Genomic DNA, 13,201 nt, shown 5'->3' on the forward strand with positions numbered 1-13,201 from the left:
TTCTGATGAGAGTGGAAGATTATTTCAGGGTGATTTTAATTTTCTCTAAAAATAATGAGGCTGAATGTATTTTTTATATTTGTGGAAAATTGTTTTCTGTAAAATTCCCATTCATGTCTTTTGCCTATCTTTATTGTCTTTTTCATGTGGACTTCAAAGTGCTCTTTATATAATGCAAATACTAATATTTTATGACTATGTGCTCAGGATACCGTTTCCAAGAATGCAGCTTGTGCTTTCAGTCTCTGTAAGGCACAGTTCATAAGTTTCTAGTCAACTTACCAATATGCATATTACTAGTATTGATTTGAGTCTTAAGAAGTTATTTCCTTCCTGTAAGTCATAAAAAGAGTCTCTTATATGGCTTTCTAAAAATTTTTAAATTTTTTCTTTTCAAATTTAGTTGGTAATATATCTTTAATTTTTGTATATTGTTTTGGAGTAGAAATTTCATCTTATTTTTTCCATATTAATAAGCAGTTGTCCAGCATCACATGTTGGATAGTCGTTTTTATGCACACTGATCCCCAATTTGAGCACTTTTGTATTAATATTTTTTTAAATTGTAATATTTTAGGCACATGTTTATTTGGAATTTCTATTGCATTGTATTTGCTAATGTGTTTATGCTTGCACCAATAGCACACTGTGTTTATTACTCTAACTTTATAATCACTCTTAATATAAGCTATAGACATATGCCTATCTTTCAAAATAATGTTAACTGCTACATTATGTATAATGTATCTTAGCTGTTCTTGGACTTGTTGTTTTCATATAAAATCTGAGTTAAATTGTGAGATTGTTCACCAACCCCCAAATAAACAAGTGTTTAGATTCTGAGGAAATTATATTCAGCTAAGAGGAATTGATCAAAAGTTATTATTATTATTATTATTATTATTATTATTATTTGAGATGAAGTCTCCGTCTGTTGCCCAGGCTGGAGCGTGGAGTGCAATGGCATGATCTCAGCTCACTGCAACCTCCACCTCCCGGGTTCAAGCGATTCTCTTGCTTCAGCCTCCTGAGGAGCTGGGATTATAGGCGCCTGCCGCCATGCCCAGTTAATTTTTATATTTTTAGTAGAGACAGGGTTTTGCCATGTTGGTCAGGCTGGTCTTGTACTCTTGACCTCGTGGTCCGCCCACCTCGGTCTCCCAAAGTGCTGGGATCACAAGCATGAGCCACAGCATCCGACCAAAAGTTGATATCTTTAAAGTATAGCATCTTCCCATGAATATATTTCTCTATTTATTTTTATTTCAGTGCCTGTCAATAAATATTTATCAATTTCTATCTTTAGAAAAAACTAAGAGGATTTCACATTTTCGTTTGATTTATTCCTAAATGGCTTGTGTGTATTTAAAGTTAAGTTTTATATTAAATCTGTCATTGTTTCTGTTGCTGTAGTGTAAAAATATGATTTTGTTCTGTGTGCCCGTGACCTCACTGTCTCTCAAGTTTTTTCATTGCTTCTTCAGTCATAGCTACATCTTGACCTATGAGTCTTAAAAATATATGTTTCTGAGGTTTCTTTGAATGAAGGAGTGGATATGAGAACACAGTTCTCTGTAATTACGTATGAGTGGTTAGCAGAAATGTGGTGCAGAATTCCCTAGTAGGCTCCTTATTAGTCAGGAGTTAGCCCGTTTTTCCTACTTTTAAAAATTTCTTCTCCCTGAACTTTGGACTCAATGGCTGCACACTCCCTTCAGGAAACATTGAATCATGAAGCAACTTTAGGCTGCAAGCTTCTCACCAAGGATAATAGAGAAAAAAATTAATAGTTGGAACATGGGGCTCCAAGAGAGTAGAGCTGACACACCTGCCTGCCAGCTGATCTCCAGCCATCTTTTGTCTGTGAGAATCAATATGTGGCAATGTTTTAAATACCTGTCTTCCCCCAAACAAAATTCCTGACTTTTACATCAACAGTTTTTAATTGTAATAGTATATGCATTTATTAAAAACAACAACAACAACAACAACAAAAAAAAAAACCACAGTCTAGGTGTGACTATAATCAGGACAAAAAGATTAAACAAATTTGTTTTCTAAATTAAGAAAAACAAAAGTCATTACCAAATAAGAAAAGATTGGCAGACATCCGTGTTCTGAAATAAGTTTATTTGTGAAATTGTCTTAATCTATAAAAAGTACCAGTACATGAAAAAAACGACTGGAGCATGATGGACTGTTTTCTCTTGAATTTCAACAAATAGAAGATTTCTTCTGTTTCTTTATTATTGTTTATATTAACCTTAAAATGCTAAAAATGAAGTTGAAGCTTCACATATTTCACTTCTTTTAAGGAAAGCATATATTTGTTATCAGCTAGCCGCAATGGGATATTTTCTTTGTTAAAAGATACTTGCCATTTTAAAGCTGTACAATATGAAGCAGCATTATAAAATGAAGCATTCAAGTTTTGATGATCTGTTTCCTCTCCATTGACAACTAAGAAAGGCTAAAGTTGTGCAGCTGTTACATTCCCATGATGCATGTACTTTACCTTTATAGAAACCAAGCAAACTATTCCTTTTAGTATGCATAAGCTCCGAAGAGAGGTGCAAAATAAAGTTCCTGAAATATTCTTTGAATTTTTCTTACAGAATCTCCTTTCCCCATGCTCACTGGTTTGGGAAAGAAAATAAGTGGATGATTCATGAGGGTTAAACATTGCCAGCTGATACTTTTACTAGCTGCAGATGGAGCAGTTTCTTTTAAAAGCAAAGTTCATGTCTTCACTCAAACAACAATTAGAAAAGTTAATGAGTCTTATTTTATTTAAACAATCTTAGTTCAGCTGTGAGGAAGCTCAACCACTGAGTATGTTATGAGACAACTGTATTTAATTAAATGTTGGTGTCACAAGTGGGCAGCTGCATACACTCAATTTTCCAGCATTAAATTTGTTTATACAGACCTTTCATCAAGCACACTTTTTGTCACTTTCTAGCTTTCCTGCTATTTTCCATATTTCCTAGATGATCTCTGTTTTATTTAGCAACTGAAGTATATATTACATGTCTAATATGTGCTAGGCTCTATGGTGAAGCTCAGAAACACAAATTCACCATAGCACAGAGCACTCAGTGATGCAAATTTGAAAACCGAGAAAAATCACTTGAGAATTGATGCTATTAGGCTACTAAGAGAAAAGTAATTAGAGTAAGTCACCATTTTCATAGTGTCATCAGACTGTTTCATAGGTAAGTTATAAGCATGCTTTCAGATATGATGTTCCTGAAAATTTAATGGGAAATAAATCTACTATTCTACCACTAAAAACGTTTCCAAACAGAAATTTGTAGAAAGGTGTAGAGAAGTAAAAACAATTTGATCATACAAAGGTTTGCACATTCTCCTAACTATATCAAAGTTTGCTTTCATTAAAATAAGCCTCTTTTATAGCACATGATAAAGTATGTTTAGAAGCCTGCATAAGTTTTGACTACTTGACAATTGTTTTCTATATTTTAAAAGATCTAAAAAGAGGTGTGATGTGAAGTTTTCTTTTGTATTAAAAAGTTTTAGTGTAAATATTAATGTAATAATTCACAAGCACACATGAGTTAGATCTTATAAATACCAATTTACCTATAGCAAAACTCAGAATGTTTTGTTTAAAGGATGTTTTGTGATAAAATCAGGTTTCCTAGAGAAAAAAAAATACTTATTTAATAAATGGAGGAAGAAAATAGATGTTGTCCGTGACAGAAGGCTTTGCAATGACAACTGGAATGTTGATGGTTCAAGGAATATTTACTTTCTCATGGGAAAGTCACCCAGGAATTCCATTGGTTTTTTAATCAAAACCATTGGTTGATGGGTAAAATTTTAGAAGAAAGGTATCGTATTAATCCGTCAACATGTTGGCCTCGAAGATATTTCATAAGTTATAGATCACAGAAATTAAAAACAGTGAATTGATTTTCCTCTGATAAAGAAGACCTTTCTAATATTTATATTTGAGATATTATAAGAATTTATATGTTAATAATTCTATTTTTCAATTGCTTTCCCCAGTTAAATGTACTCATTTACCTGCTTTAGCAGAAGCCCACATGAGTGATACCTTTGAGATTATCTCCTGGTAGAAGAAGTGTCGTATATATATGTGTGTATATATATGTTTTAGATAGATAGATACGTTGATTTACTGTGTATAATAGGAAGTAATTTTATTATAAAGATGTATGTGTTTCTCTTGCCTTGAATTTGTAAGCTCCAGCACGGGTCTTTGGTCAGCACTGTCATGTTTATTTTGGTGTCACATATTCCTAATTTATTGTATCTTTGTTTGTTGACCTAACAGTGTGACATGCTGTACTCTTTCTGGGGCTTCTCCATTGAATGTCACAGCCCAACTCACATCCCTGCTATCTCCTGCAGTCGTGAATATTCTGCTGCCTTTATGCCTATCGGATTGCCAGATTTTGAAATATTTCCTGAATCTAACCTCTAATATATGTGTCTGTTGTAACTCTCAATGATTTTTACTGTCACATATTCTTGAATTTATCTTAAATGGCAAGCTTATTTCTTGGCTCTATTCCAGATCTTATTCATTTTGGTATGAGCTGTCAGTGTTTAGGACACATTTCCCCCAAGTAGGGCATTTTGAAAATTAAAAAAAAAAAAAAAAAAAACCTACAGAAGAAAGTAAGTGATTCTGTGACTTTCTCCTACTTTTCTCCACTAAGCTTGGTCACTAAATAATTCTCTGACCCACCTCCCCTGAAAGCAAGCCATAAAACCTCCTCATGTGGCATGTGTCCTTCCCTGTACCTGGAGGACAAGAATGAAGAAATAGAGATGCCAAGAAGAATCTGAATACACAGATCTTTTAAAGTACCCCATTCTGGGTTTGTTCCTATTACATTATACCCCCTTTCAGCCATTCAGACTATATGACTAGTCACACTTCATTAAACTTAAGCATAAAAATAGTTTCCCCTATTTCTTTGGGTCTTCATTACTGAGGCTCCTGTGTCATGTAAAAACATTGATTAAATAAATTTGTTATGTTCATGTTACTATCTTTTGTCATTGGAGTGTCAGTCATGAACCATGCCATGGGTAAGGAAAACATCACTTTTTCTCCCCTGCAGAGTCTTGCTCTGCCTTTTGATCTTTGTTTTTGTATCCTAGCTCAACTGATTCTCTCCAGAACTGTTTTCTTCTCAGATTTTGAAAAGGGGAAATAATGTCTACTTTTTTCTCTCTGATATCTGTAAGCATCCCACATTAGGTTGAACCACATCTATAGATTAGCAAACATATATAGAGAGCAGTTAACTGTGTTATAAAAACCAGGAGCACTTACTCATTTAATGTAAATCAATACTTACTGAAAATCTTTATGCTCAAGACCATTTTCTAAGCACCTATTATGTTAGATAATAGATCTCTAGTCATTGGATTTATCTTAATCCATTCTCCCTTTGAAACTTATAAATTTTAGATTATTTTCAATATTTATAGCATGTAGAGCTATGAATCTACCTAACTACCTAGAAAGTATCTATGTCCCAAAAAGAGTTAGCATTATATCTAATACTTTTGTACTTTAAAAGCTCTAACAGCTCAGATAAAGTTTCCAGTGGTAAAATGTAAATTAATTCATAATGTTGAATGTTTAAAATGTCTGTTTGGATTCCCAAAAAGCTGATGATATAAATAATGTAACATATAAAGAAATTTTAAGTAAATGATTCATAGCAATAATAAAACATTCAGGTTTGGGGATACGGTTAAGGAAGTGAAGGGCAAAAGTGTGATTATCATTTTGAATTTGTATTGCTTAAATATTTTAAAATATTTTTATAGTATTGTGATTTCATATATTATTTAGCAAATTACATATTACAATAGAAAAGCAACAGTGAGTTCTTAATAACTATTTTTGGAATGAATAAAGAAATGAAAATGATATCTCATAGATATTCGAAAAGAAAATTAGAAAATTAAAGTAATTATTCACCATTTTCCTTCCTTGTTATCTTTTGTTTTAGCATATAAATCATAGCTAAACTTTCTGTGGCTTTTATTTTGTACCATCACTGTCTCCTTTGGTCTTTGTCATCTATGCTAAACTATATTTGCTTTTCTTCCTTTGTGTGAGTCATATAAAGTGTTTAAGGTGATTTTGTATTTCATAACTTTGAGAATTAAATCACAATTCCAATACATTATCTATATAACCTTAAAGTTATATGATTCTTATGTTCAGGACCAGAAGACTAATTTATTACTTAAGGTCTTCAGTCCCCTGCCCTTATGTCATTTTCTTTGTAATGTAATTCCTTGTCTTGGCTGTTGTCTGTTTCAAGCAACTTTGTTCATTATTTTTTATACTTACTAAGCAAAATCTCAATCTAAGCCTTAAGCCTGATATATCATTTGGCCTAGATGGGCAATCTCTCCTGGTCAGACCTTTTATTCTACTTTATCTGAATGTGTGTGTGTACCTGAATTCTGTGTCCAGTTATAAATTATAAGAGAGTTTTGGAATTTGCTTCATATTGTGCAACCCCAAAGATGGCCTCTATATTTTCCACTTGATAAAATTAAAATTCCTATATTTGCGATATAGCACTGTGATAAGCATGCTTACCAAAAAGAAAAGGGTGCTGTGGGAATAAGCAGGGTGAGATGGGGAGCAATTTAAGTTTGAGTGGTCAGGGAAGGCCATTTTGAGAATATGATGCTTATGATTATAGAAGGTGAGGCTATTCAGACAAATGTATAGAGAGGCTGAGGTATGCCAAAAAAAAAAAAAAAAAAAAAAAAAAAAAAATCCAAGGGAGGGGGTAAGGCATATAAAGTTCTTAAAAGGAGAAAGATAGCTTGGAGACTTAGGAGGTCTGAATAAGAGCAGTGTGACAGGCATAATAAGTAATGAAGTAGAGAGAGGTGCCTTGAGAGGGGTAGCAAAGGCTAGACCATGAAATGCCTTGAAGACTAGTAAGAAGACTGCATTTTATTAACTTTAATGGAAATGTTTGATGCTTTTAAAGGAGAGCACGTCCTCTGTTTCTCTCTCTCTATATATAATTTTTCTCTCTTTCTTCTTTCACTTATTTGTTCTTTCCGTTTACTTACCAACAAATATTTAGTGTGAACTTGTTGCCAGGCTCTGTGCTATGTATAGAAATACGTAGTACATCAGTCAACATTTTCTGTCCTTGTAATTCTGTTATAGCAGGTTTAGCAGGTCTTTCAGAAGAGGAGTATTATTGATACCCTCTTGTTATATCATTGTTATTCTACTCAAATTGATGATCAAGTATTTGAAGACAAATTTTGGATTAAAATCACTTTTGTAAACACCAAGCATCCCCTTTTCTGTGGACAACTAATTTTGTTGGTCTGTGGAGAATAAGAGTCTAAATATGCTAGGCCTTATATATGACTGAGTGTTGCTCTGATTTTTGATGTCTTATGTCACAAGAAAGTAGAATGTTCTTAAAAGAGGGAAAAATGAGGTTCTGAGAGCAGACCAATCATACACTCTCCAGAGATGTTTCTTGTCTATCCTAACACCTGAAAGAGAGGTTAGTCCCTGTTAGCTGAGTTGAACTGCATCCCAAATGCCACGATGCTCAGCAAAGTTGTTTCAAGCCTGATAAGAATGAATTATTAATTTGAGATAAAGCATTAGCTTTAGGCAAGAAAGGGTAGAAATTAATCTTCAACTCATACAAGATCAGGAAAGGTAATTAAAATAAAATCATGTAAAATGTTGTAAAGCTGAATTTGAAAATCACACACACACACGCACACACATACACACACATATACACACTCACACACAACACAAATAAATTCAATGAAAATAGAACTGGCAAAAATGATGCTTGAAATTCGCGTTCCAAACAATGAAACAATTTTTGTTAACCAAAGACTTGCGTCAGCACCCAAGTTTCAATCTTGAAGCTGAGTAGAATCCCTGAAGAGTAAAAAACAACAACTAGAGCAACTGATTTTATTTAAGCTTTAATTAAAGCCACACTCATTAAAACGATGAATCAAATTGTCTCTCTGAGTCTTGGAGAAAGGATGTAGCTTATTCTCAATGGATTTCTGAATTTAACATGCAGCCTAATTGTAAGAAAAAGTACTCGAACAGGAAATCTTCCCAGAGCATTAAGCATGCTCACTAAAATCAGAAGTGTGCATATAAAACTATCGGATGCTAAATGTTCTTTTCTCATTTTAACCTTCCACACTTTCTCTGAAAGGGGAAAATCAAATATTTTAATGATGTGAAAAAAATTAGCTTTATTAAACAAAAATTAACAAGAAACTATCCTCTCTGCTAATGCAATGGGGCTCTCAGAGGAAATACACTTTTAAATTCATCTGAATCTTACATTTTTTTGCTTGTAATATTCTCACTGGATTCAATGTAATTTTATTTTGAAAAATATGTAACCATATTTCCTCTGTGTTTATTTTACTATGCTATAGGTATTCTATCTATAACAGATATAAAAGCAGGCCAGCCATTAGGACTGTGATAAAGCAGAATGCTTCCTGTAAGTCGTAATAAGAAAAAGAAAACATCGTCTGAAAAAAAAAAAAACAAGAAATGCTGAATAAAATATAAATGGAAAGCAATGATGAGTGAATATGAAGTGGGCAAAATAAATCTGAGACTTAATTTTGCAACTAACTTACCTAAGTCACAAGCTTCCCTATGTGACCTCCCATTTGATCTCCCAATTAACTCATTTTTGATTTGAGATCACTTTTCTTGTTTATTTATTCAAGTATTATCAATTATCATAGGCAAGGTGTTAATTACATATTCATACTAAAGCCTCTCTATTTGAATAATTTTCTCACTGCATAGGATCTTTCTAGGTCAACTTCTCCACTTCTTTACATCTGCTTATTTAAAAAGTTTCCATTAAGCTACCAAATATCTGGGTTTTTTTTTTTTTTTTTTTTTTTAATAGCAGCTGACAGGCTTTTTCATGTTAGCAAGACAGGCTGTATTTTCTTCTAGCAGTGTTGGGGCTCAGAAAACAATACCCCAAAATGAAGGCCTCAGACGTGCCCTCTGATGCAAATGTTTTTCTCTGACCTTCTCCTGTCCTCCTGTCTCAGTCCCATCCTCCCATGACGTTAGCCGTAGAAACTAGATTTCCTCTTTCCCAAGGTGGGTTGTAGAAACCAGAACCCTTTTACTCAAAAGCCAGCCATAAAACCTATGTAAAAGTGGCCATTAAAAACTTATCTGACCTACGTTGTTTGACTGTAGGTCATTATGCCCCTGTTCCCAGAGAGGGTCCTGTTCCACACTCAGAATGAAAGAAAGTGTGCTCAGGGAGGCCAAGAGGAATCTAGAGAGACAGGTCTTACTGGGTTTCCTCATTCCATATGTTGTCATTAGATTATATCCTTTTTGTCCAATGATATTTCTGCACAACTCCCCATGCTTCGTTTAACCTAAGCATAAAAATAGACAATATTCCTTGTGTGTTTGGTTCTTCATTGTGAAGGCTCCCATGTATACACCTTAAATAAATTTTGCATGCCTTTTCTCCAATTAATTTGCTTTTTGTGAGTTAATTTTTCAGTGCACCTTCAGATGGCAAAGGAGAGCTTACCTCCTTCGTGCCTACAATAGCTTTATTGAGGCACAATTGAGATATAAATAACTGTATATATTTAATGTGTATAATTTGATAAATTTAGACATATGCAAATACCTGTGATAATATCACCAAAATCAACATGATAAACATCTCTAACACTTCCCGGAGTTATTATTTTCTTGTGCCCTTTGTCTTGTTTTCTTATAGGAACACTTGAGATCTGTATCTGTCTCCTTAACACATTTTGAAGTGCACATTACTGTATTAACTTTAGGCATTTTTTTTTTTTTTTGAGACAGAGTCTAACTCTTTGCCCAGGCTGGAGTGCAGTGGCATAATCTCGACTTACTGCAACCTCTGCCTCCCATGTTCAAGCGATTCTTCTTCCTCAGCCTCCCCAAGTAGCTGGGATTACACGTGCCCACTACCATGCCCAGCTAATTTTTGTATTTTTAGTAGAGACGGAGTTTCACCGTGTTGGCCAGACTGGTCTTGAATTCCTGACTTCAAGTGATCTGCTTTCTTCGGCCTCCCAAGATGCTGGGATTACAGGAGTGAGCCACCATGCCTGACTATAGGCATAATATTTTTATAGCTGATCTCTCTAATTTGTTCATCTTGCTGACTAAAACTACACCACTTGAAAACCAACTCCCTATTTACCACACTCTCTTCCCCCTGAAAATCATCATTCTACTCTCGGTTTTTATGAGTTTTACTATTTGAGATACTTCATGTAAGTGAAATCATACAGTATTTGTCCTTCTATGACTGGCTTATTTCACTTTTGCATAATATCCCCCAGTTTCACCCATGTTGTTGCAAATGACAAGATTTCCTTCTTTTTAAGACTAAAATATATTCTATTTTATATGTACCACATTTTCCTTATTTATTCATCTGCCAATGGACACTTGGGTTGTTTCCAATCTTGGCTATTGTGAATGGTGCTGCAATGAATATAGGAGTGCAAACATCTGTTAGAGATCCTGATTTCAATTCTTTGGGATATATACCCGAAGTGGAATTGCTGGTTCATATGGGGACTACATCAAACTTAAAAGCTTCCACTCAGCAAAAGGGAACAATCAACAGAATGAAAAGGCAACCTACACAATGGGAGAAAATTTTGCAAATTGTATGTCTGATAAGGGGTTAATTATCAAAATATATAAGGAACTCCTGTAGCTCAATAGCAAACGACAAAAACAAATAGCCCGACTTAAAATTTGGCAAACAATTTGAACAGAAATTTCGCTAAAGAAGACATAAAAATTGCCAAAGTAATTATGTAAAGTTGTGAAACATCATTAATTATCAAAGAATGCAAATAAAAACTACATTAAAATGGTTACTGGCACACATATATATGTATAGATACATATAAAACAAGTTTTAGCAAGATTATGGAAAAATTGAAATGCTTGTTTACTGTTGGTTGGAATGTAAAATGTTGAATCAGCATCAGGTTTGGAAATCAGAATGGAGATTCTTCAAAAAATTAAAAATAAGTAGGCTATATTTTAAAATGTTTTAGGGAGGCTAGGCATGGTAGCTTACAACTGTAATCCTATCACTTTGAGAGGCCAAGGAAAGATGATTTCTTGAGGCCAGGAGTTTGGGACCAACCCGGGTAACATAGTGAGACTCTACAGAAAAATTAAAAAAAAAAAAATCAATTAGCCAGGCATAGTGATGCACGCCTGTAGTCCCAGCTATTCAGGAGGCTGAAGAAAGACTGCTTTAGCCTGGGAGGTCAAGGTTACAGTGAGCTGTGATCACATAATCACCCTTTAGCCTGTGTGGCAGACATAGACTCTATCAAAAAATAATAACAAAATAAAATGTTTTAGGAAACTCATGGGCTTTAAAAAATTTTATCCACTGCTCTAAATTAGTCTTTTCATTTTTCAGTTTCCCCTGTTATTATGTAAGTTATCTTAATTAGCAGAAGGATGTTTCATCTAAATATCCTTTATATTTTTTAAATATATTATTCTTAATTTATCAATGAATAGCAATGGTAAAACTAACCAATTTCAATGAAGAATTTTTGTCAGAAAATGGAAACTTTTTAAAATTTCTAATATTTATTTAAAATTATTTTCCAAGGTAAATGTAAGCATAGTTTCTGTTTTGAAATTTCGCGCTGAAAGGCAAAAAAGAAACCTGTTATTAAAAAGTGTTAAATTCTTCATGAATAACCCCTATTTGAATGGGTGTTTTCCTGTTCCGTATTAGAATATAATTGGCAGAGGAAATGTAGGCTTTTAAAATTACTTTTAATTGAATTTTTATCTATTTAAATTTAATCAACATGAAGTTACTGAATATTTACTGCATTCTAAGTTTCAGTCTTGATGCTGAGAAATAGAATAATAACCCAGATATCTAGCTGTTATACTGTCTTTAATTTACCATAAAATATTTGTTATTTATTTTGAGAATGGCTGGAACATTTATAAAGATGTATGAGAACAAAGAGGAGAAAGTATTTAGCTCCTTCATTTGGGAATGCTTCAAAGAATAAGTAGCATTTGAACTACTTCTTCGATTGTGAAGTTTGTTGTTACATAGGGTGATTTGAATGGCAAGAAGATTGTTGTTAGATTATAATGTGAGATAAAGTGAAATGTTGAAACAGTAGGGTCAGATTGTAATGGGAATTGTATCAAAGTAATTTTGGCCACAATAATAAAATACCACTTATTATCTCAATAAATAAAATGTCTGCAGCAGTATGTCCCAGGGTTGGTTCAGTAGTACAACAATGTATCCTAGGAAACCCAAGCCTTGCTGTCTGTCCACTCTGTCATCTTAAATATATTGATGATGTGTCTGTTCATGGTTTTGAGATGCCTGCATCAGTTCCAAGTTACACATGCTCTTATAGTAAATCAGTTTGTGTCAGAGGGAAGTGGCAGAGATAAAAAGAACTTTTTCTGTTTGTTTTCTCTCACTTTTTATCAAAGGGTTCTATTGAGCTGTGGTTGATAAGATTTACCTTGGAGATGGTAGTCTTGAGTTTGAATTACAAGAGTTTTATTAACTCTTAATTCATTGAGTGGTTGTGAGAAACACATGTTAATATATGCAAAATGATTGGAACAATGACTGGCATATCATAAATGTATTTGTTGTCACTACTTCCTTCAGCAGATTTCTTAAGTTCCATCAATCACAATTGACTTGTATAGACATCGTATACTGACTTGCCCAGATTTCACCTCAATATGTATTAAGTTTGAAACTTCAACTAGAAATCTTTGTTTCTGGGTGGGATGTCCACTAGACTAGGATAGCAAAACGATACAAACTGAGGAATGACATGCCCATGGAGAAAAATATATTGATCTAAAATATATAAACTAAAATTTGAATATTTAAAAAATATTAACAAAAAATCTAACCATGTGGCATACCCTTTTAAGAGAAAATAGGTTAATAAAAAAGAAGGAAAATGTAATATTACATATCACAAAACTGAAAATTTAAAAGTTTTCCTAATGGTCAATTAACTATGTTAAAGTGAAAAAAAATTAGAAATGTTCACCCCCAGATTGACTAGTTTGGTCAGTAGACCCTATCAC

Source organism: Rhinopithecus bieti, unplaced genomic scaffold (assembly GCF_001698545.2).
Source record: "Rhinopithecus bieti isolate Rb0 unplaced genomic scaffold, ASM169854v2 scaffold_23647, whole genome shotgun sequence".
NCBI lineage: Eukaryota > Metazoa > Chordata > Mammalia > Primates > Cercopithecidae > Rhinopithecus > Rhinopithecus bieti.